The sequence below is a fragment of the Molothrus aeneus genome, chromosome Z (genome assembly GCF_037042795.1).
Source record: "Molothrus aeneus isolate 106 chromosome Z, BPBGC_Maene_1.0, whole genome shotgun sequence".
Lineage (NCBI taxonomy): Eukaryota > Metazoa > Chordata > Aves > Passeriformes > Icteridae > Molothrus > Molothrus aeneus.
Window position 1 is genome coordinate 38,936,458 of NC_089680.1, and position 26,667 is coordinate 38,963,124.

Genomic DNA, 26,667 nt, shown 5'->3' on the forward strand with positions numbered 1-26,667 from the left:
GATGAGACTGTGATCCACCCACAGAAATAATACAAATCCTTTAACAAGAGACTTAAGAACTGTTAACTAAAGCCAACATAGCAACAAGCTTCCCCTGAAAACACACCTTATCTCAGGAAGTGAAAACTATTCACTGCCTAAATTTCAATTAATTTTGTCACGCTTTTCAGAACCACAGCAGTTCAACTTGATTCACGTTATGATGACTGATAATTGCTTTTACAGGTCTGATTTGGTGGAACTGTGGAAAATGTCTGCCAAACTGTATTACATGGGTGAAAAACATTAAATAGACAGCAAACATGTCTCATATCTTCCTCTACTCTTCTCTCTTGTTCCTCCCTATATTTTGTAACCTCCCATAGAGGTTTATGTGTGTGCATCTGTGTGTCTCTTTGTGCCTGTGTCAGTAAAAGCCCAAACATTAGATCACAAGTTCTTGTTTATATAAGCTTCAATTTACCCTTCAGGCAGAAATTTAGAGATTTCCAAACACACAGATGCTTGCCACTATCCAAATTCAATTTGAAATGCTCTGCACAACATCTCCTTTAACTTAACTAACCTTGTATTGTTCAAATACTTCATAATGGGTTTTGATTGCCAAACATCATTACTAGCTTTGCCATTGTTAACAAAGTTAATTGAAACACAAATAAATAGAATTCCATAAAATGTCAAATAATCTGAAAAAGATTGTATTCATTTTATTAAACACACAAATCTGATTTTACAAATAATTTGTGTCCTAAGTTATTATGGAAAAAAACTACCAAAAAAACCTCAAAAGAAAATGTTTCTACCTAGTATGATCTAGACCCTAGAGAAGTCCCTAGAGGACTTGATAAAGCAAAACCTAAGAAAGGGAGGCTGAAACACCAGGAAACAAAACAAGGTTTTTAGAGAATATCCGAAGAATGCTCCCCTTAAGGGAAGATTTGGAAGTCTCTGGAAGACAGAGGGAGAGGGCCAAACCTAACATGCTCTGGTGAGGTTTTCAGACCACGACATACTGCAGTTTCTTTTGATGAGCACGCTGTGGAGGAAGCAGTTCTGTACTCTTGAAACTATGGAGATAGGAGAGATTCAGGACGAGAGAATCAGTGTCACTAACCTCCAAAAAAGCTCGTGCTGCAAATAACGCACAGAAGACTTCAAGTTCTCACTCTTTATGGATTAATTTCAAGAGAATACACAAAATAATACACAAAGAAAATGTAACTTAGTTACAGACATCATTAATCTCCACTCCCCCCACTCTGCTGGAAATGCTACTTTTAACTGCACAGTTTTTTCCCAGACAAAACATGAATTAGAAAGTGGATGCATATAACTCTCCTAAATATCATGAAAATCCAAGTCTGTAGCAATGTCACTGTCTGCTAGATTCATCCTGTGTTGAATCAGAAAGTGGTACCCTCTGCTTGATGGTCCTTCTTCAGGAGGTTCTCCTGCTCCTGCTTCTCCCTAGTTGTCCTGTATCTCCCAGAAAAGGAATGAGGGATCCAAGTCTGCAATTTCCATCCTATGAAACAGACATGGATGAACTCTTAATTACAATTAACTGACCCAGTTTTACTGTTTGTAATTTTTCTCTAACAAGTGGGTTACTGCAGAGTAAATCTGAGGCAGAAGTGAGAGTGGCCTGTGACTCTGCAGTGTCTCCTCCCAGAGATGATGCTGTTTACATCTCAATGAAAGGCAGACAGGATGCACTGGGTACAGGGCAAGGTACAGCAGGTAATAATGTGTGCATGGGATGATGTCTCAAACAGCTGAAATGTTGAAAGTTTACTTCTTAATTTAGCCAATAGTTACTTGCTCATCTGCCTATAAGCATTTGATGTGCGTTGAAAATATATTGCTTGTGCCCACAGGATATCCAAATACTGTCCTTTTCTGGCACAGAATAAATTTATTGCTGAAATTGTTGGATAGTTTGAAAAATGTAAGCACAGCATGTTCTCCAAGATTCATAGCAGCATATGTCTGTGTATCTTGTTCAGAGTTATGCCTGAAAAATGTTAATGTTCATGTATAAGTAACAGCACGTAAAAGGGGTTTTGTTTTAGGCATGTTTTACCCCTGGATTTATATGGGCATGAGGTAACACCTACTTTTTTTTTTCTTCAAAGAGCTAATCCACATGCATAATTGAAACAAGTCCTTATTTTGCTCACTATAAATATGTACCATATGTATCTCTTATAAATGTTATATTTTGTAGCATGGTGGGATTTGCTTGTACCTGTGAGTTATGTCAACCTTCATCCAAAGGGAAATAAAAAATTAAGAACATTGCATTGTGTGATATTATGTGTCCTAGACATAGTCACAGGCAAGTCTATAAGCACAGTAAACAGCTACATTATCACCCTATTGATTTACTTTGTGTAATATGATGGTTTGATTGCTGTAAACAGGAATCATGCCACTAAAACAACAAACAAAATTGATTGTACTGAAGTGCACACACACTGTAATTTCCACTGACTTTTAGGCTTGCTCTGGTATGCACTCACTGATCACGAGGTTATGATTAGCTGTTCTTCATAATCTAAGAAAAGAATAAAGATGTGAAAATGCTGGGAATCCACTGCATTGCACCCTTAAGAATTACCTTTATGTATTGGGCTATCCACAGTTTGAAGGCTGTGAGTTTTAAAGAACTAATCACATGACAGAGCCTTGGCTTTAGCTAAATAAACACTCTGGAACTTCCTTCAGAACCTTTCTGATACAATACAAATTAACCCTTTTAAAAACAGAGGCAAACCACAGAAGAAGGTGCTACTACTTTGGGTGCATTCTTATGTCTTTGAAAAATTGCTATTACAGGATGCCAGATATGGACCCTCTACTCACTGGGTCCAAGGGACCCAATAAAAAGCCTTTCACCCATGTTCACCAGCAGAAAACCCTGTGTGTAGCCCTAGAGATATAAAACAAACTAGAAAAAAAAATAACACAGCTTCAAAGCATTCTGAGATGTTTATCCTCCCATTTGTACATCTGCTTAAAGTCTCTGTTTTCACTTAATATATTAAAAAATACAACAAAAAAAATAGAAATGCAGCTTGTGAACCAATTACTAACGAGTAAAAGTATAACAGATGCAAACAAAGAACGGCAGTATTTTTCACCATATGTTTCAAATCAATCTTACTCCTTCATCAGTTGAAAACAAAGCATAATGTTGTGGTTCTAACAGTAACTAACCTTGATCTATCAAAGCATAGAAAAACTAGCAGTACTTTGACAAACCACTTATTCTATTTATTGCAAATAGTTAATAGGATTAACTAAGATTCACTATTCATTTAGAATTATGTTATCTAATTATTCCCATTTCAACTCCTTTTCTAATTGCCCTCTTGTGTTCAAATTCCTTTATTGCTCATTTACTAGTTTCTGCTCTATTCAGTTGGCATTTTGTTTAACAACCTCAAGTCTGGAATTTCAGGTACAGAGGTCTGGAGGCGAAAGGGGTGGTGATGGAGAGGAGGACCTGGGGAAAGTGCTGTGCAGGACTGCAGCTGCTTCCCCCTCACACGCCACAGACGGTGCAGAGCACTGGGGAGCGCCAATGCTGTGGCTACAGTCCCTGACATCCTCCTGAGAAATCCACCCACACATAGAGGCACCTGCACAGCATGGTGTTTTTACTGTCTTTAAAACAAGCCATTCGTCTTGAGGTTAATGGCAAAAAAGCTCCACACATTCCAGTTGCAGCAAGACTACCCATGCACTTCGACATGTGTTGCAAAACTAGAGGATCTTTCCTGACTTCTCTCCTCTCCTTTTTTTCCCCCTTTTTTCATTTAAGCTTTTATTTGACTTTTGTACTATAGAGCCCAAAATGCACTCCATATCTTTGAATCTGTCAGCACGCAAGGGGCCTGAGAAGACAGTGAGGCACTGAAAAGAACCCCACAGTTACAAGCTTCAGGTGGGAGGCATGACTGAAAAATCTCTAGAGATCCCTTCCCACTGCTGTTTCTGTCATTCTCACTTGCAACTTCCCTGTAAATGCACGGAGATATGCTAGTAAGGACTGCAGATGCATTCTTGTCACCTGTCTCCAATGTCTGCTGCAGTGGCTAATATTGTGCAAAGGTGCTTTCAGCGTGGATGTCAGGTTCTCTTTTACCACCTGTAAGCAATCAGCCACAGTGCCAGGATATTACATGCTGTGCTCACAAACAACTGGCAGGCTTGTTAAGTACAGCTCCCTGTGCACACGGTGCTTTAAGCAGTGTTAGCAGGGGGATCTCCACAATGTCACAGCACTTACAGGCACAATGGCACCAGATCAGACTCTCTGCTCTCTCCCAGCCTGCTGCACTGAGCTCTAGTGAGGCTGGTGCTTGGGAGGGTAAATTTAATCTCTCTTGCTTTGAGGATGCATGAACTGTAGAATCTGAGTGCTGTAGGTCTGCCAGATTCCCAGCTCTCTGAACCACCTTTTCTTGTGTTTGCCAAACTTTCAGGATCACTGGCTTATATTCATGAACTCAGTGAACTTTGCTCCTAAAAGTAAGGTGAGAAAGCAGTGATTTTTAATGTAAATGCTGTATTCAGATCCAAACAAGGCTTTGGGCCAGGTTCAAAAGAGGACTTAAGCACTTTATTTGGGATCTAGAAGCTAGAAGTCCAAAACATTATCCTGAAAATGCCTGCCTATCCCTGAAAACACCTGGGTTTAATACGCAGTTGACCTTTTTCAGCTTAAATTTTCCTCCAGAGTTGCTTAATTTGTGTACCTAAATTTATCCACCTTGGCAGAGTCAACCAAATTTAGTTCCCTCTTGTTTATGAGATGATTCAGAGTTATATGTCCTCCCTTTGAGAGACATGTCCTGCCACCAGACTAAACCAATTTGGGTAAAGGTACAGTCGACTGACAAGGCTAAAAAGTTTATGGAGTGAAACACAGTTCAGTAGTTTAAGTGGGTAAGTAGCTTAGCTTGGTAGGAGTTCTGGTTTTTGCTCCCATGACTGTATCTGTATTTTAGGTGATATTGTTAAAATACAGGAATGACCATGGAAACTGGCTCCCAAACCATGTCTCTCAGCCCCTAAGCCTGACCACTAGACCAGGGACTCATGCTCTGCCTCCATCACTCAGTCTTTCAAATTTTGTGCATAGCAGCCCCATTTTCCCAAAGGGGTGAAAAGAGTCCTCTTCTACTTCCCAAAAAAGTCTAGGAGGAATAGGCCACCTTCTGGTGATCTCCATCTTCTGAAAAGCAGGAAAAGGGGGATTAAAATATTCTGAGATGAGGAAAGAATTGACTCTGTTTCCTCTTGAACATTCTCACTACTTTTGAAGGGGGTGGAACAGGTGCTAACAATACTTTTAAAGAAACAAATGAGCTCTGCCTGGCTCTTTAGAAACATATACCTACCAGAAAGAGTCCTGGCTGTACATATCATGGGTGTAAAAGCAATTTTCTGCAGCCTGTAGCAAAGGCTAAGATCTAAGACACATGATGTCCTTGGAGTTTATTTTTTTCTAGTTCCTGGCAGCTGTGTGCTCTCTGACATAAGGTAGCTCCTGGCTTAGCTTGCTCTTAGGCGTTAGATTGGGCATTCTAATGTACATAACCATTCATTGGCCATTTATAGGCAAGTAATTTTGGGGTCTGGTTTTCATGTGGAGGCACCAGATATCTGAATGGGTTTGAAAACTAGACTGGATATGTAAAATGAATTAAGTCTATAGCATGAGAGTAGTAAAATTTCATGTGTTTTCAGCCTTTCCTGTTCTTCCCCTGCCACGAGGCAATGAGAGAGATACATAGGCAAAGCCATGGCTCCAGAACAAGTCCCTTGGTCTCTGTCCCATTACTTTAACCTTCATTTTCAGGCTCATTTCCTCCCTTCCCCCCAGGTAGGGCAGCTGGAATCACATCATCTGAGGAAAACCCCCTTTCTCTTCTCCTCATTTACCCTTCCCACTGATTAAAATACAGTGGTGCCACAATGATGTCACCCAGACGAGGTCTGACCCAGCCTCACTGGGTGCATGAGTTGGCGAGTGCAGAGCCAGAGCCTTTGTTATATTAAAGATTCACGGACAGATGGATTTGCTGTGCCTGCCCTTGCAGACAGCAGCAGCACCCATGCCTTGATTCTTGAGGCAAGGACTCACTAGAAAAGCCCTTTGCTCCTGTTCAGCTGAGTAGTGAAGGGGCAGAGTCACAGATAAAGGGACACAATGTCCTGAACTGAAATGAAACTGGTCAATACATGCACGTGGAGAGACTGAATTACAACCTTCTTTTATATTTGATGTCAAGACAGTATTAGGTAAGCAAAGGTCCAGCAAGAGTGCCATAACTATCTAATTACTGATTATGAAATGAGGTAACAGAACATTTCTGACGCTACCTATTGGTATACTCCCTGAACTGAGGGCCAACATAATATTTTACATAAAACAAATCCAGTAGCAGTAGTGTCTATGCCTGGGTTCTTTTCTTATGAAAACATAAAGGAGAGGACATTACAATAATCCCACTGGTGACTGTAAATTACTGCTTGCTTAAGTTGAAAATGGGGCACATGTTTATAATTTTTGCTCCTGCTAAATGCATGGACATTCTCTCCAAGAAGAGAATGCTGGTGCTTAGCCCCATCTGCTTACATCCATGCTGCTCTTATCCAGTAGACTTTTTACTTCAAATTCTCTTCTGATTCAGCAAGATGTAACCCGGTCTCCAATAGTTTCCTTCATGGCTTTGGTTTTCCTGAAATAAAAATCCCAAATGTAATAATATGACTGGAGTTATTGTCTTTTACACTAATTTTGACAGACAGTGTTATGGACAGCTGTCGTGGTTTAACCCCATGACAGCTAAGCCCCATGCAGCCACTCACTCACTTCCCCCATGGTGGACTAAAAGTAGGTTTTGATATAAGGAATTCATTCACTACTTCCCATGGGCAGCCAGGTGTTCAGCCACCCATAGGAAAGCAGAGCTCCATCATGTGTAACAGTGGCTTGGGAAGAAAAATGCCATTAACCACAAACATCCTCCCCATTCCTCTTTCTTCCCCCAGCTTTACATGCTGAGCTTGATGCCATGTGGGATGGAATATCGCTGTGGTCAACTGAGGCCAGCTGTCCGGGCTGTGTCCCCTCACAACTCCTTGTGCCCTCACAGCTTCCTTGCTGTTGGGATTCAGTGAGGAGCACAAAAGATGCCTTGACGCTGTGTGAGTGTTGCTCAGTGATAGCTAAAACATCCCTGTGTTACCAGTATTGTTTCCAGCATAAATTCAGAACACATCTCCATATCAGTTGCTATGAAGAAAACTAACTCTACCCCAGCTAAAACCAGTGCAACAGTTCGCAGGGTAGTGTCACCACCTTCGAGTGTCTGGTTTGCCTTGATTCTCCCACTGATTATTAATTACAGGCTGTGACACTGTTTTTATGAAAGAGAGATCTCCACAGTCAAAAGAAAGACAGTGCCAGGTTGAAAAGGTTCACTTTTTTTCCCACGTGAAACAATCTTACACACATAGAAGTTGTCCATCCTCAAAGCACTTCACTTGAGTTTCTCTCTGATTTGATATTCCCATGTTTAGCAAAATTCCTGTGGTACAAAAAAGAGCATATGTACTACAGTGTATTCAGAGGAAAAGTATCCCACCCAAGTGACATGCACCCCACCTCTGAGTGGCCAAATCCTGCAGAGAACTCTGGGAGTTGACCCTGGCTAGATGCCAGACCTCCACAAAAGCATGTTTATCAGTCCTCTCCACAGCTAGACAGGGGAGAAAGAAGGATTCACGAGTTGAAATAAGGCCCAGGAGAAATCACTACCCAAGTATCAACTTAAATTAGAGATATTAATTGAATTCATTATCAACAAAATCAGAGCAGGATAATGACAAATAAAATAAAACCTTAAAAACACTTTCCTAGCTCTACCTCATCCCCCACAGCAGTGCAGGGAGACAGAGAATGCGGATTACAGTCAGTTCATGACACGTTGCTCCTACCACTGCTCAGGGAGAGTAGTTGTTCTCCCTGCTCCAGCATAGGCTCTCTCACACAGGAGAAAATTCTCTATGAACTTCTCCAATGTGGGTCTATCCCATGGGCAACAGCTCTGCACAAACTGCTGCAAGGTAGGATACTTTTCCGTGGGGTGCAGTCCTCCAGGTACAGAATGCTCCAGCGTGGGTCCCTCCAGGAAACCTGCTCCAGGCATGGGCCCCTCTTTGCACAGGTCTGCAGGTCCCTGCCTGGAGCCCACTCCAGGTCAGGCCTCCCATGGGTTTACAGTCTTCTTTCAGGCATCCCCCTGCTCCAGTGTGGGCTCCTCCCTGGGCTGCAGGTGGATCTCTGCATCCCTGTGGTCCTCCATGGGCTGCAGGGGCACAGCTCTCTCACCATGGACTCACCACAGGTTGTAGGAGTTATTACCTACAAACAGCATGGCTCACAATGTCTGAAATCTTGCTTGTTGAACCTCATTTACTTCTATAAAAAGGTAACCTACCCAGTTGATCAAGAGAAGCCAGTTGATGTGATCTTTATGGATTTCAGTAAAGCTTCTATTGCTCTCTCTCACTGTATTCTTCTGGACAAAATCAGCTCACAGCTGGACAAACACTCCATGGGATGGGTGAGACCAGGCTCATGGGCAGGTTTCTGTGAAGGGGGTGACATCAGACTGGTGACCTGTCATGGGGGGGGTTCCACAGGGCTCCATCCTCGGTCCGGTGCCCTTCAACATCTTCATTAATCACTTCAATGCAGAACTCTAAGGAATGCTAAGTTCATTTGCCAACAACACTAAACTGGAAAGAGCTGTTGACTCCCCTGAAGACAGGAAGGCCCTGCAGAAAAACCTTAACAAATTAGAGAGCTGCAATCAACAACAGTATAAAGTTTAACACGGGACAGTGGTGGATCCTGCACCTGGGATGGGGCAGCCCTGGATGTACAGACAGACTGGGGAATGAGAGGCTGCACAGCAGTGCCATGGAAGGGGCCCTGGGGCTCTGGTCCATGGCAAGTTGAACATGAGCCAGCAGTGCCCTGGCAGCCAGGAGGGCCAAGCGTGTCCTGGGGGCATCAGGGACAGCATCACCAGCCAGGCAAGGGAGGGGATTGTCCTGCTCTGCTCTGCACTGGGGCAGCCTCACCTCCAGTGCTGGGGGCACTTTAGGAGCCCCAGTATAAAAAAGGCATTTAACTATAAGAGCCTGTCCAAAAGAAGGCCATGAGTGTGGTGAAAATTCTGAAGGAAAGGCCTTATAAAGAGTAGCTGAGGTCACTTGGTCTGTCCAGCCTGGAGGAGAGGAGCCTGAGGGGAGACCTCCCTCTGGCCTTCAACATCCTCATGAAGGGAAGACCAGCAACAGGACTCAAGGGAATGACCTAATGCTGTGTCAGGGACGGTGTATCAGAGGTTTTCACCCGGAGGTTGGTTGGGCAAAGTGGTCACAGCAGCAACCCTGACAGAGCTTGGACTGAGCTTGGACAACATTCCCAGACACATGGTGTGATTATTGGGGATGTCCTGTGCAGGGCCAGGAGTTGGACTTGATGATCCTGATTAGCTCCTCCCACTTCAGCATATTTTATAATTCTATTATAATAATCTAGGAATTACAGGGAAAAGTAAAGCACAAGCGCAAGCCCAGATTGTCCCACTGCATGTGAGAAGACATTAATTTCCTGAAAACATAAATATCTTTTACTTACTGTGTTTCCTTCTAGGTAAGGGTCTGTAGCTTTTATATCCTTTGGACAAGAATCATGTTCCTTGGAAATACTTGTGCCTCAACTCAGCAAAGAATAGATGCACACTGGAATTACTATTCTCATTAGTAAACTCATTAATTCGAAAAACTGTGGAGGTCTAGGCTTTTAAAAAAACTGTCCTAAGTTCATTTTCTCCATTTCAGCAGTATAAAAAGAACAAAAAACCTCTAGGAAAAGTCTACCACTGCAAAGGTACAGAACAGTTATATGGTGCTTCTCTATTATGAAAATTGATTTGATCTTAACTGTTAACACTACCACAATACAAAAATCTTAGTGAAGAAAAGGCAGATTATAGTTTTCACACATATTGGGAGGCCCGGCAGATAGGAGGAAAATGTGAGGCCAGAGGTAAGCCACCTCACACTAGGAACAGAAGCAAAGCTGTCTTCAGCAGGATTTTACCCCATGTTTTTTCCAGTTCTTGCCACAGGAGCAAGTCACTGCAGGCATAACATAGGCATAGGGTTGCTTGTGATAACTATCCTGGTGTCTTTTTTTCATGGAATTGACTCCTTCATGGCAGCAGGAGTAGGATAGTTTGTACTTACTACAGAATATGATATGCAAGGAACAAATACAGAGCAACCAAGTTAATGCATGGCCATGTGGTAACAAGTTAGTAAGACAAAGTTCTAGCATAGGTGAACTCAGTGAACTTGGATCCTTCCTAATGAGGACAAAATAACTGCCTAAGTGTGCAGCAGGTCTATCCATCTTCCAGGATGACTTTCCTGCCACAAATCACTCCTGTGACTGTAGGACACGCCCACTAAGAAATCAGACACCACCTTTTACAAACAGTATCTCATTATATCAATGCCTGCTATATGGCTTACCTTCCTTTTAACTGTTGAAGCTGTAAACTTAAAGAAACTTTCCTTAGCCAGTGAAGTCTTCTTATTTTAGGAGATGTAGGAGAGCTCCTTTACAGCTGCTGAGGGTGAGGATAAGGTGGCAGCTCCACCTCTTCTACTATTGAGGTGTTCACTGAAATCTCACAAGCCTTACCTGATTTAGAGAAACTTGGATATTTCCCAGTGGCAGGAATAAGTACTTGCAGGTAACACTCAAACTCTGTGACTACTGCTAATAATGTTTTTTCAAAATTTCTTCAGAAAATATCAGTCAATTTTCAAGTATACTTCCTGCTCCTTAGTTCAAATTGTGATGTTACTGGGAAAAACTATGCTTTAAATTAATGTTTAAATTCTAAACTGAATCCAGTGGTGTTCTCAGTGTAATGTATTAAGTGGATGCCAAAACAAGAAGGATATTAATAATATGACTCAGAAACTACCAAGTTCTCTACCCCAAAGGAATGCTGCTTCTATATTTTTGACCATGGTATGGCATTGCAATATTTTAAATAGTTTGGTTCTTTCGTTTCCAGAACCCAAAACTCAGGTATAGTGACTACTTGTCTCCTGCAGACAGGTGTTTTGAGGTTTTATAAATGTCCCATGTTGAAAAAATATAAAGATTATAAAATGTAGGAAGACAAACTGTCAAACAGAGGAGATCAAATCAAACTGCCTATTCTCTATTCGAGAACTGGGTATGCCGACAGCTACTGCAAACTAGAGTGCACCTGTAGCTTTTGTTGAAAATTAAGGGACTTCCAAAGTTAATTCAGATTTCAGTTTTCAAATTCATAGAGACTTGAAAATGCATTTTTAATGTAGATACACATTGTTATGTATAAATATTTAGATATAATTGTGATCCATAATTTGTGCATTTTGCACCTCCATGTCCATATTTCAGAAATTCTTTTTTCTTCAGGAATGCTTTGCAGGTGGAGGCAGCCTGCTTGAGAGCACGCAGTAACATTCATACAAGTTCACTGCATGGTGGTCAGCCTGAAGCTGGACTGCTGTCCAGCCCTGAAGCTCAGTGTCCTTCTGCCCTTCCATCCTGTCATTACTTTACAGGTCCCCTCCCTGGCCCCTTTCTAGGATCCTTTCCTGGTTTCAGCTTGTGTTAATGAGCTTTTTTATACACAAGTTTACTTTACTGCAGATGGTATTTGTCCACAGCCAGAAACACTTCCCAAGAAGTATCACAGCTCAATAAATAAGTTCAATAAACATCTTAGTGAAAATAAACAGTCCAGTGAAATGTTGCTCATATCAAAACAGAGATTAGCACGTATCAACCCCTATGAGCACCACAGATGATTCCTTTTCACGTCCCTCCTCTTAGTTTTAACAGTCTGATCTAGTACACTAGTATTGGAGATAGAAATTTATTTATATATATATATATTATGAGTTAATGAGACTTGGTATTTTTATCTGCCCACACCTGCACTGCATTAAAAACAAGATATTGTGTGCTTCTCTAAACTGTACCAGATAGAACTATTCATTCAGAGTGTAGTGTACTTTGCACTGCAGGAGTGTGGTAACACATGCCTTTTACCGCAGAAAGTCCTGGACATGTTTTTTATCCTATAGCTGGAATTTATTCTTTCTGTGCAGGCCATTAATTTTGTTTATTTTGTTTTCATTTTAATTTCCATGTAAAGAAGAAAGCAATCCTGACATACTGTTGATGTTTCATTATAAGCATAATTTCTGAGTGAAATGTCACACTTAAAAGAAACAATGGTAAGAAGCAAAAGGAACAGTTTTGTCATAGGTGAAAACTTACAATGAAACGTTAATGAACACTATTTTCTTCATATCAATACCTGTTTCTCTTAGTGAGATTTTAGAACGGGCATTTACCCCTTAGCATTGCAGACTTTATATAAAGATTTGGCTCCTGCACTTGACACATTTGAGAGGAACAAATTTGAGATACAACCATAATGAATAACACATTATCATCCAAAAAGTGAGGCTAACGTGTACTGCCACCAAATGGTCAACTGAATGAAAAGCACATTTCATCTATACACCAGGCAAAATTACTTTATAAATATACTCCAGAAATTACTTATGTTGTCTATTCAAAAGCATGGTTTTATTTATAAAATAATAAAATTGATACAGTACTTAGTATTTCAAGAACAGAAAATAGAAAGATAGGTGTTTCAGATCTAAAGGGAAATTATTATTGTATCAAATAAAAATACCTAACTTTTTGAAATCCCTTTAGTCTTCTTCATTCTCTCAGTTCCAGCCTTTATTATACCATTTCCTCACTGAGATCTGACCATCACCCAACTGTACTGAGCTTTGTCCCTTCACTGCTGCACAAGGGAGGCTTTTTTCCCCGTTAGCACTTTTCTACAGCTTTTGTTCCACAAGCCTACCCAGCATTATCTTGTCAGGGATTTGCTGTCCCCTCATTGGGACAATAAAGAAAAAACCTAACCAAGGCATATGCTCCCCCATCAGACTGCATGGATTTGTCTACTAAATTCAACTTATTGGCTTCAAGTTCTGTTTCAGGACTTGCTCCTGACACCATCTGATTGCTGATGACAGACCCACAGTCGGTCAGTGACCAGTGCTGTCCAGCACCATAGAAGTCCCAGTGCATGATGTAGCACTGTTCTTTGGTGACCAGTACCAGCCTACAGCAACTAGTCACCCTGATGCTTATCTCACCTTGTTTACAATACTACATTTGTTTCCTAAATTAAATTTTATGTTTTCCAGAGAAAAGCCTGTTTCTTCCTATATGTTTCTATGGTGTTGAACACAGCAGGACCCTGACTGGGACATCTGGCTACTATTATAAAACAAAAAATGAATCATGCCAATAGTAGCTAGGATTTGAAGAAAAGGCAGCAAAACTTACGGTCAGATTTTGGTGTTTGCAGCACAGGAATGTAAAACAGGCATCTCCTTTCTCATGGTCTCAGGCACAGACTGTCCTAATATTGGTACTTGGGCTAAAATAAAAATAAAATCAACAAAAAAACAAAGACTGACATATTTGGGGTGAGGACTACTCCAGTGCAGTACTTAGTACATGGGAACTCAGGGGGACTTTCAGACATTGTCCTGGTATGCAAGTGCTACCCCAGCTTTAACTCCACGATGAGATGGAAAGGTCAATCCTCATCCAAGACACGATTTTGCAACAGATGTCGAGGTGGGTGCTGAGCAGTGTGGAAGAGCAGCATGACCCAGCTAGTAGAACAGCTACAGCCTTTAGTCTGTGTAGTCCTTGGGGCAGCACTATGCCTTCCATCTGCCTGAAGAGGTTTAATTTATTTACCAGCACCCACGTTTGTGCTTGAGATAGAGCTGAGGGAGAAAGCTGCCTCCAACATAAACCTCTCCCTCTCTGAGTTTGGATGGGATGAGACAAAAAAGGGGAAGTAGAAGCAGTGAATTAATAAAATATGAAGGACAAGATAAAGTGCTGAGAGTGGTGGTAGTTAGAGAAGGCACGTGAGCAGCTTGGGATAACATATTTTTTATTTCCCAGCCCTAGTCTTTACAGAAATAAAGTTGCTTCTCTAGTCCAAGTTTCTTGGAGCCTGAGGGACCCAATGGTGAGGGCAAACCAAGGCATAGGGGAGGAAAAGGTGCAGATGAGATCTGAGAAGATGTGTAAAAGTGCATTTGTGAGATGAATGGAGCATTGAAGCTGTCACTGCAAGAATGATAGAGAGAGATAGAAATGCCAAAAGAGTAAATTTAAGTGCTCAACAGATTATTAAAATGGCAAGAATAGAAGAAAGTATCTATAAATCCCATTAGTCATTATGCACAAAATAATTTGTAAATATTAAGTTAATTTTTTAATGAAAGAGGTGCTGGAATATAAGCACCTGCAGCCAGAGGACATGCTCCAGTACACCAAAACAAGCTTTTCTAGACTGCACAATCACAAAACTAGACTGGGTTGACACAATGTTAATGCTTGCATTTAGGCATCTGAGCACACCTTATATTTTGTAGACTTATAAAAGAAAGTTACTTCCATTCAATTAAAGATAGTTAGGAAAAATTATATCCTGGAAGGCAAGACATAACAAATACTGAGATCTTGTCCTATGCTTGTCTGTGGCAACAGCTTGGGCTCAAAAAAGAAATCAAGTAAAGGGGAGACATTAAAAAAGCCATGGAAAAATCAGTCTCAGTTCTCATATCCTCTGGAAAATGTGTCACTGTGATGGTTCAGGATTAATTAGAGCTCTGACTCTGCTTTAAGGATAGAAAGCCAAATATCAGCCACAATAAAACAATACGCATTGTATATAATGTGATTACCTCAAATACTCACAACTACTGTAATGTTCTGAGAGGACTTTTCCAGACTTTTGGTAACTATCCTACTACACATATAACCCTTCTGCAACTGTAGCTAGAAACAGAGGCTTGAGCACCAGGCCTCCTCCATATTGATTTATGGGACAAAGAAATGTTGCCTAAAAAGCTCAGGAAATAAAGCCTCCCAGAGAGGACAATAGGTTTTCTTTACAAAACATATGTGCTGAATTTACATGTTTTTACTCTTTTCTGTGGGTCTACTCAAGTTGTATTGAAAGTTAATCACTTTATCATTTTTCACGTATGAATATCAACTATCCTGGAAAATAATAATTTCTAGATTTCTTGGAATAACAATGTGCTTTTGCCCTAATTGAAAGGGAGGAGATGGGGTGGGGAAGAGGAGAATAAAAAAAGAAGCCTGAAAATGAAAGACTTGTGCCAGACATGCTGGATCTGTATTTGCAATACCCTTGCTTCAGGGTATTTGGATGTATCCTGAATTTTGATTCAGACCATTAGAGAGACAGAATCCAACTGTAAAAGTCTGAGATCTGAGCATAGCGTGTATTTGGATGTAGAGTTTTGGCTGACCTATTTAAAGGATGATGTTGTGCAACATACAGATTACTCCATAATCTAGGCAAGTGCCAAGACGTATTTAATAGTAAAAAAGTAGCCAAGATCTAAAAGTTTATTCCTTTTTATTTTTTAAAATAAAAACTGAAAAAAGGAACTATATATCATATTGTAGAGTTTCACAGATATTTTCCTGTAGAAGAAGTTAACATTTCTCCTAGAAGAAAACAGCATTCAAATTAAAAAGGGCCAATTTAGCCTTACTTCTGTAAAATAAGACAGATTTGCTGGGATTATGAAACAACTGTGAAACTTCTTTTCCTGTAAGCTGGAAGAGGTTAGTTAGCCACCACCTAGTACCATCTGTTTGGGCAGCCTCACCTAACAAAAGTTCAAAACCAAGCCCCATTCCCAGAGCTGTACTTTATCTCTATTTCACTTCTCTTGGACTCTGCACAAAACCCAAGAGGGTTTAGCCACTATTACTGTCATTTCTATGTTCTTCTGAAACACTGGATCAAAATGTGAGTGTTCTAAGAAGCACTGTGTTGAGTTAGTGTGCTGAACAGCAGGGGAATTTAGCAAGGAAAAGGCATCATCTAAATAATGGACAAGGAATCAGGATTTTATTCTGTTTTCTGCTAATGATTTCTTTGTGGCCTGGAGGAATATTGTGTATTCCATCTGCCTTTGCTTCCACATGTGAGTGGCCGAGTAAAGGGATAATGATCTAAAAGCTTGCTTTAAGAATTAGTTAATAAGGGTGTTGACAATGTCAACTACCAGTTTTGTGTAACAAGAACGTGATCTTGGCCCTGAATGAGTCTTTTCCTGATGAAAAGCTGGTGTACAAATACCAGATTTAATCAAGAAAAAAAATGTCATTTCGTTAAACCTGGGTGTTGAAAACATAGAAAGTCTACTACTGAAAAAACTATCTCCAGGTTAGAAATGCAGACAGAGTATTCAGTGCTAAAAAGCAAGGTCCTGTGTGTAAATATCTGTAAATATTTACACCATACCCCAAATTTACTCAAAATAGAGATGCTGTATAGTCACAGAAAATAGATCAAGTTTATAGATGTAGAAGATAACATACAGATAAGCACCTCCACACACAGAGTATTACTGATAAAATACATTAAGTGGGCTGGCTGATGCTGAGATTCTTCTTGTTGGGTGATAACATATTCACTAAATTCCATCCATACTTCCAACAGCTTGGTGGTAATAGGCTCACTTTGGTTTCTCTTCTGAGAAAAGCATCCCATCGTTTCTGTTGGGGTATTCAGCTCTCTGGTGAGCCTCAGACAATACCTCAAAACATCAAAAAATTAAAAAAAAAAAAGAAGTGGGGCTAAAACAATCAACTGAACAACATCTATCAAAATCCACTAACTGTGGAAGTCAGAGCTGCACAGATGGTAGAGACTTGGGAGGCCGTGTGCTACTCGCCCTGCTGCAGTGCCACAATGCCCGCCTTCTATTAAACTCTCCTCCTGATGGGGTGGGAATTCTTATGTTCCTAAACCACTTATGGACAACTCATAGGAATAATGGAAATTTAATTAATGGAATAAAATATGTGCTGTAAATTAGGCAATTGTGTCTAGGATGTTCTCTGAACCTTTTTGCACTCAATTTCAAATTACTCCAAAGTCAGATACAAGGATATAATTTTTGATTTCCTCTGGCTCTAAGGATTTTAATGTCTAAGTACTTTACCATCTGTGGCATATTTACTCTCACAAGACTCCTATGATATATAGAGAGACTATTAAATTCATTTTAAGAATGAGAAATGAGAGCCAGAACAACTCTGGGATCAAATTGGTGACTCAGGCCTCAGTTGGGTATGAACTGAAGCCTTCCTTATCATCGACTAAAGCCTTTATTACTGCATACTTCACCCTCCTAGTATTATCTTTGCTGTGAGGTTTTTCAAGCTGGGGAATTCTGCAGAGTTGGCAAATATTGGATGAAAATTATTTATTTCCATTTTTTTAAAATCTGGACTGATTTTCCTAGAATGGAGGATATTGGCATGAGAGTGAAATCTGAGATAAGGGATATAGATTTACAATCATAACTTGAAGGTAAGTTTTGTGATATCAGTGAGATAGATATTCAAGCGAGGCCTGGAGGAGGGAAGGAATGGAAGAATTTCCTTGTAGAAGTGAAGAAAAAAAAACCATTAAAGCAATGCCTTACAATTTCTAGAAGGGTACAAAACTTAAGAGCCCTACTTGGCTCTTACCTAGCAGTGTTGGTTCACTTGTCAGAGCTGCAGATAGGTTTAGTTTTCCGAGCTGACTTGTAACTCCACCCCTGCTGCCCCTTACTGCCTTCTCCTCTGTGTGTCGAGCCCTGAAACATACTTTTTAGGCACTAGATGATATTACAGATATCTAAACCACTGTCCATCATTATTAACTTTCATTTTTGCTGATATCCATAAATTTTAGATTCTTTAGTTACGTTGGGTTGCTTTTTTTCATACTGAATCACAGTATAATACTTCCAATTCATATTCCTTACCTTTAAGTGTGGACTTTTTTATTACTGCTGGCCTTCTTCATGTTTATTTCAGTTTCCAAACCTCATTACTGTTGTTTTGATATCCTTTTCCATTGAATCAATAATTACATGCAAGGAGACTAATCCTTATGATACTGTATGGATAATTCATCACCAGCTTAAACTACTGTCATGAACTGCTATTTTCATTTTAACCCTTCAGCTCATTCTGTTCCAGTGAATTTACAATAATTTTTTAAGCTTTTGAGAAGCATCAAACAAATTCCTCTCTCATATTTGGCTAGATTTCCTATATATACAATGTGATAAATGTCACTGATGCTGATTTACAGTCTGCAATGAGTATCAAGAAAAAGAGGATGCTATGATCCTTCTAGCTCTCCCTATCTTGATATGATCATTTCCATTTTTCAGTATCTGTTTGCTGCAAAAACAGTGATCAAGCCGCAAAATGCACATGCAGCACATTAATGAAGCCCATTGATGGGGAGTGCTGTTAGCCTACAGCAAATAGACTTAATCTTCAAAGGAAAATGTTTGTTCTTTTCCATGACTTTTAAATAGTTAAGGCTAAAAACCCCGCACAACTGCCGCACATTGAATAACTTATGACAATTTTATTGCATTTTTAAATCAAGAGTCATAGATCTGCATTGTAAATGCTTATGGCTTACAGTTACATTTCCTCTGATATTCCCAGTGTCAATATATTCATGTTATATCATGAACCATTGAGAGCAAACACAGCACCAGTATTGCCACTGCCAGTATTATATTTCACTGAATGGCACTGGAACTCAGATTCACACCCTCTGGTGTGACAGGATTCTAGCTGGACATACCTGTGAGAGACTGAATGGTTAAACAGTAATAACTCAAAACATTTCCCCGATTTGTGGAGATGCCAGGGTGCTTTGCTGAGGTGGAGGAGGTGAGCTTTTGGGCGGGCAGTGGCTAAACCTCTGATCTGAAAAGACAGAGGGTGAAGGATGGGCTGTGAGTGATACTGGAGTCGGGCAGGTGCCTGTTGCCAAGCTCAATTGTCCTGCCTTGCACAAAACACTGCGATGGGGCTCCCTCCCCACCCCAGGGAAGTACTGAGACATTGGCTGTGGCCTGAGAGCGTTCATCTCTGTTAGCAGCCCTAATGGGCCATAACTGACTCAACTGTGCTGGTATGATGGGCAGCTCTGCTGTCTTAGAAGGTGTCAGGGACTCCCAAAATGTCCCCACTGCAGGGGAGCTACCTGGGCATTCCCACCTGAACCAGAGTGGATTATACACCCAGTGGATTTGTGTTTCATGGATTTTCCTATGGTTTTCTGCCCACCACTTCTTCAGGACTTCACCCATGATCAGATTCAGTTTGTGACCACATTTTGACCAAGACTGTGAAGCACCCAAGTCTCATTGTGTAGCCTATAAGTTGTGAGATCTTCATTCCCTTGTCCTTTCTCCCTCTCTTTCTTTTGCCTTGTGCTTGTTCTTGGGAGATGTTGCACTTTCATATTGCAATGCTTTCAGATTTTTGTACTACTGATAGGAAAGATGGATCTCTAATGTCTTTACAAACAACTCAGTGGGTGAGGGTCTTTAGAAGAAATGGGTATTAATGTCTTTGAAATGGGTCTTAATGTCTCTATCAACCTCAAGCCACACGAAGTTTTATAGAAACCAGGCAGTTTGACTACAGTTTGAACCACTGAATTTTAGGGCAATTGACAACCTGGTGTGCACTAAGTCTATTGCAGGACCCAGATAGCCTGGATTTCTGAACTTTGGAGGAAAATTATGTGTTCAAGGGGGAAATATGTGGTAGGTGGTTTGGGAAGGTTGTACCTTCCCAGTACCTCAGCCAATGGGGAAAGGAAGAGGGCAACAGGTGGCCAGGAGTTTAGGATTAAAGGAGGCTGCGTCCTCCAAAACCTTGAGAAACTGCATGAGTGTATGCCCCAGTGGATGCTCCTTTTATTCAAATAAAGTTGTAATACTCCTCTGTCTCCTTCATGCACACTGGCTTTGCATAGCGTGATTTTGTGCACATAACTATATGAAATAATAACCAAAATGCCTACATACCTGCTTTTCTTTGCAACCAAATTTTTCCATAATAAACCCTACATGTGTATATTTACAAACACACAGATTAGTTGTGTGTTTGTAAATATACAAATATACAAACACACAACATAGTTGCTCACTCTAATCTGCCCCAAGAGATCTATTAAAAAACCTGGGTTACCCTTATGGTCTGCAGTAGCTCACAAAAATATCCATAATGGGTCTCTGTTGAATTACATCTCATGGAAGAGTTAGAACTGTCCAGTATTTGGTCCAAAAATGTGAACATTTTAGAGCCAATGTTTCATGACTAACTGCCATTTCCTTCTTGAGTAAATTTTGAAACAATTCTTAAATATATGTGGTTCTTTCCTCTTTTTTTGCTGCTTAAGGTGCTGTTTCTGAGAAAAGGCAAAATAAAGTCACAAGAACTTGTGGCAAATTAAATATTTATGGATACCCCTATTCCTATTAATGATTCATGTATTTACAAGAAGTCCTTTAAACACGTTGACCAAATGCAAATGCTAGTAATTAGATCCAGTGTCCTTAAGCATTCTCATTATTGTTTCATATGAAGACATTTTTCTTAATTTCCCTTACTCAAAAAAGCTGTTATTCCTGGCATGGTATGGTTACCCTATTCTTCTGTAACAGTAACTGCATTTCAGTGGTGGGTGAAGAATGATTTTTATATGTACAATCTAAGTAAAACTCTTTGTGATCTGTCATGATGAAAGGTGCTCTGTGTACAGCACTATTATTAACTTGTTGTATTTCATCAGGTTATTTTATTTCACATCATGCCACTCCACTGAAAAAGCCTTGGCAAAAATAAATGCTGTGCAATGTCATCAATTGAGAAAACAGACTCCTTCAAGAGGCAATGTAGCATGGAGATAGCAGGCATCCCCACCAGCTGAGACTGCCATTGCTGGAACATGCAGGGATGCCTGTGGTTTCAGTGTGTTTTAGATATAAGACATGGTGTTCTTAACGTGAAATGAGATGTAAAATAGGACCAGAATTAGATTTTGAAGAATGATTAGTACATCAGCTTTTGAAGTAATACCTTTTCAGAACTACTGAATACAAATATTTTATTGGTTAATGCATTTGGATGTAATTTGACAAATTATGCAATGGTTTTTTAAGCATTTTAGCAGTCCTAATAAAAAACATCTGCATTCTAAAATAGAAGACTTCCATTAAATTATTAATCACTTCAAGAGTAAAGTAAAACTTTCAATACTTCCATTTATTTTACTGGAAAGTCAGTGCCTATTTCCTTTAATAATTCTCCTTTTTTTTTTCCTAGGTAGCTCTTTGTAATAACACAAATTTTATCATGGAGTTTTTATAAAATTTATAGATTACTATTGTAGCTAAAGAAGAAATATAACGAAGATTAAACTCAGGATCTGATGATTTTCAACTTGTGACCGTAACTCCTGAAATCCTAATCATATTCAACCAGCTCATGACTCCTAGATGTATTTTAGAACAGCTCATTTTAATGAAAACTAGACTCAGAACAATATCTAATGGATTTTGAAGTAAAAAAAAAAATCACATAAACACTTTATTACTTGTTTTGCAAAACTTTATAAAAACAAACAAGTACTACTGTGATTAATTCACTGTATTCCCAAGGCCTCATAAATCTACAGGCATTCTGTGACAATAAAATAACAAGTTTTGTTTTGAAGGTTGTAGCTAATACTCTAGTTAACAAATTTGCCTTTCCTTAAGGCTGAATAGCAGATTTGTTCCAAGCCTGGAGCAAGAGGTAGAGCATTGTGCTCTGCCACCAGCAAAGACCAGGGCTGTGCTCCAGTTTTGGGAGCCACTGTCTGCTTTGGCCACCTCAGTGAGGTGAGGAGGCAGTGATTACACCAGGTCTCTGCCCTTCAAAGGGTGTGTTTCAAGGGAGACCAGCCAGCACAGCATGGTTTGCACTTCCACACTTCCAAGCTATCAGATAACCCTATATTATTTTTTCTTATTCTATTGAAAAGAAAAGAAAACCTGTCAAAAATGGATCAGGTTCTCTGGTAAACAACACTGTTCTTAAAACTGGAGAGTTTAAAATGAACAAAGATGATTTTTCTCTTCACCTTTCTAATTCTGCCCTATGCCTGAAAGGCATAGACTGAAATAGATCTTCATAGGCTGCATTCTGGTAAAAGAACTAACTGGTAAATGCACCATAGCCATGACTTCTGCAGCCATGGACTTCATGGCCCCTCATCACCTGCACTGGAATAAGTGGTATCCAGGTTACAACTAACTTTGAGTATGCTAAGGAATAGTCTGCACTACATTTACAGCACTTCTTTGGATGCACAATGATGCAGTGTCAACACAGAAATAAAAACCTATGTCCAAGTAGGTAGTATAAGTTAAAGTAAAAACTAAGGTTTCCCATTTCATAAAGACAGGCAGCTATACCAGAATATTTTTACCATACTTCTGGTAAAATCTCATAGGGTACTATTCTCAGCCCCCTGTGGCTGTAACACAATGGGTGGACTAAGCATTCGCCCTGCATATGCTGCTTGGCATTAAGTCAGACTTCTTAACAGTATCTCAGTGGCATTTTCCCCAGGCCAATTTCCTTTGTTGGGGTTTCTTTTCTTTTTTTTTTTTTCCTTTTTAATATGAAAAAATACATGTCACTGAAGAACCACATGAGAAACAGTCTTGAAATTCTGACATATCCTTCATCTCAATGGAACTGACCTCAATGTTTCATCTTAATGAAATTATTGCAGGGTTGCATAAAAATGTAACTTCTTAATAGCAAATGCAAGCAAAACAAGAAAAAATATACTTGCTACCAGAGTGAAGTCTATTAAACTCCATTGTATCACTTCGTTAGAAATGACTGATGAAAGAGAAGACTATCAGCCATGTAAAACATCAAGGATGAGGATGAGGAGGTTTCAGCAGTAGGGAGAAGGAAGTGCTGGCAGAGGTTGCTGAACAGCTGCCTGCCCAAAGGCCTTGGAATTAAAGGCTTTGGAATTAAATAAAGGTGGATTTAAGGTGTCTGTCCATTCAAGTCCAGTGAAAGAAAAATCATGTATGGTACGATTCAGCAGCCTTATCTCTAACCCAAAAACTTGCATTAAGCTAACACACCAGAAGCTTTTGCAAATTGCCCTGACTGGGATTGTTTTGGCAAAAATTTGGGTTCTACAACATTGCAGAACTGCTATAAAAGTTAAAAAAAATTATCTTCAAATCAAATGAATCTGCAAGTAACTGTTACTTAGTAAATATAACTGGTTGGCAAAGAGAATGTGTAATTTCAATAAATACCAAATAAATTCCATACATTTCATATATATCCCATATAAAGAACCTCTCTCAGGCCTTGAATATACTCTTGGCTTTAGGCTTTCATACTCCACCTACTTCCTACAACACTCTAATCTTCCATTAATTGTCAAAAGTTTATTTTTTATTTATTACAATTACATGGTTTTTATGGGTCAAGCATGAGGCCTTAGGAAAAATGCTGGGATAGAAAGGAGGGGGAAGCAGTTTGAATGCTGATGAAGAATTAATTTAGTTCTTCCAGGCTTTTAAGGATGTTTTCTTTCTGGAAAGACATTAGAGGTATTTAATTCATGTGACCTCTATGTCATTTAGGACAATGCTTTGATTATTTTTTACTATGCTTTCTGTTTTATCTTTTTTATTCGTTTAATTTAGAGGTCTTTGTTACTTATCAGATGTGATGTTTAAACTCTGCTGTAATTACTGGCTTTTCTTCTTTCTCACATTTAGTTTATTAATGTTGTTACTTAGAGCAGATTGTTTAAATATTTTGAGAATCCTTCAGGGATTGATAAAGGGCAATTAATATCAACTGTTGATATTGTCTTTTCTTTTTCCCGTGCTCCCTAGATCTTATCTTCAATTTAGATTAAAGGGATGAGAGAAGGAAAGGAATTCTAGTCATTTGGACTAGGATTTAGAATGTAAATGTCTTCAAAGTTGTGCTCAGCTGTTTTGGCTTAGCCTTCTGTAATGACAGGGACCATCTGAGGACTTTGGACTTGAATCCAGGTTTGGACTCCTTGGAAATGAACCTCATACACGGAGGCAAAGATAAACACACAAACATACACACAAATGTTCAGGCTGAACTGGGCCCACCTCTAATTGCATATTTATAAAATTATTCTGGTATCATAACAAGGTTTGTAGTAGAATAATCATACATAAAGACAGATGGTCAGAGAAAAATTGGGAAACCCCTAAGACAAAATCTGAAACACTATTTGCTAGACACCCTTCCCTCTTCTGTTTGCCAGTCTGGCATATAAATCAGGATATTAATTCCTTGCATATTATGAATGAAGTAAAATATTTTTTAGAAAACACTGAAATTTTAAATGCTAAAATACTCTATGTGTCTAATGAGATACAAAATGGCTCCAAATGTTGGCTCAGCAGTGAAAAGGAGTGCACCGGATCCACTGCTCTTATTCATGCATACAAGCTTCAGTGAGATAGAAGGAGTCCCAAACCACTGCAGGACATGCTTTGCAGCAGATAGAAGTCTTTTCCCAGAAAAAAAATGTGGGTAACGACTGAGAAAACTGAGAGGAGGTAGAGAAAACTCTCAGATGCCAGAAGTGTGGGAGGCTAGCAAGATGCACCTAGTATTGACTAGTGGACAATTATTGGATATTTACAAAATGACAGCTAGATATACAAACTGGAAATACTTAACCAATAGAGGAAAAAAATTCCTACAGAATCTAAGCTTATCAGCCATAATTCACCTTTCTGATTTTAGCCAGCTTTGCATTTCTGCCTTCTTTTAAGTTCTCATATTTTACTTTTTCTGTACTTCCAAACTACTTTGTCACTTCATATTTACAGGGCAGAATAAAATCCAAATCAGACTCCGAATCTCCTGGATGATTTTTGAACTACAGCTGGATTCCATTCTGTAACAGGGTGGAAGGGCTGGAGTACAGGGTGATATGGAGATCGCTTACTTGCAGCAAGGCAGACTTCACACAGCTCTGGACTTTGCGTGGAATTAGGGGTTCTACATTTCTCACAAAAACCCAGATGTGTATTCTTGTAACTGAAGACTTTCTATCAGCCCTCATCTTCCTCCTTCCTCTCTTCTTCCTATCTTTCACCTCCTCAGTTCAGCATCTCTTTTTTTCTCTTCTCTGTCTGTCTGTTGTTCTGCCTCCAAAAACTGTTCCATGCATGTGCTCATCTGTGGTCTGTGGTTCCTGCCTGTGGGCAGGTTTGGACCTTGAGACATGCTAGGTAGCTTGCTATTGGTAACTTCTCCACAAAAGAAAAATGAATTAGCGTGGAGTAGGAACCCACACATTGCTAGTAAGGACAATGTCATTGACATATGAAAACTGAAGGACAGAAGCACAGAAAAAAGGTTAAACAGGCTGGGTCTGTGTGACTCCTAGGAAAATTAAATTGTGGATTCAGACTGTTTGGATTAGGGCTGGCCTTGTTAGCATTTGTGCTCTGTCTGGTTTCATCTCGCCTAACTCTGGGTAGATAGCCAGGTACCTTAATCAGGAATGTGTTCATTGTTAGCTCCCTCTTGAAAGAGAAGGGGATCCCTCTTATTCAGCTCAACCCTAACACTTCCTAAAAAATCCTGTTTCCTAACAGACTACTAAGAGAGCCTCATGCAAATATGATCTTAATTTCAGTCCCTTAAAATGAGAGAATTAGATCTTTGCATTCAGTTGTGCCCCACAAACTTTAACTCTGAACGCATCAAATTGAGGAAGAATGAAAATGTAGACCTGCAGGCAAGAAAGTGGTGCAGCTGAATCCTGTGTGACACTTCTATTCAGCCAGTAGCATGGCGCATGTCATTCATCATCTGGCACCCCACATTTGCTTTTTGGGACATACGGTAACCAGAGAAGCCACAGTGCTGTTCAGTGCTAAAGGCATAAAAACGTGCCGGTCTTTGTTTCTTACATCCCCAGAGACTCAGCCAGCAAGAAACACATGTTGAGAGGTCTGAAAGAAACCCACAAAAATTAGTCAAATAATGGAACCAGGTCTTCTACTCTCCAAGGAATACACACAATGACATTTTCTGCAATTTAGCAGTTTACAACTTAATGGGTTGAGAAAAAAATCTGAATGGGAAGAGTCCCACAGGTTGGGCTAGTTCTATCTGTGGATCAGCATTTTGTGGTCCAAACCCACTACCTGGACAAAAAGAAAAATCCAGACCATGCTTCAACTAAAGAAAAAACATAAACTTGTTTGGGCAACTAAAGAAAAAACATGAACTTGTTTGGGTGTTTTTCTGTATCAGGGCTGATTTCAAATTTCTCATACCTCTGACCATGTGAAATCGTATTCAGAACAGTGAGTACACAAAAGTATTTTGGCATCCAAGCTATCAAGAGACAATGGCCAGCCTTTGTTCTCAAGAATAAGATCAGAGCTAATCCCTTTCAAGAAACTTGTGCTAGGCTGCCATAAAAGTAGTTTTTGTAAAAA

The 26,667-nt window shown here is 39.8% G+C and overlaps 1 long non-coding RNA gene across 1 annotated transcript in view; it reads right to left on the reverse strand.

Moving 5' to 3' along the window:
* Positions 1-1,189: 1,189 nt before the first annotated feature.
* Positions 1,190-26,667, reverse strand: part of LOC136569314 (uncharacterized) — a 47,872-nt gene continuing 22,394 nt past the window's right edge. The window contains exons 2-3 of the long non-coding RNA XR_010785334.1: positions 6,650-6,752; positions 1,190-1,525 (exon numbers count right to left, since the gene is read on the reverse strand). This is a non-coding gene — a long non-coding RNA (uncharacterized lncRNA). The remainder of the gene's footprint in view (positions 1,526-6,649; positions 6,753-26,667) is intronic.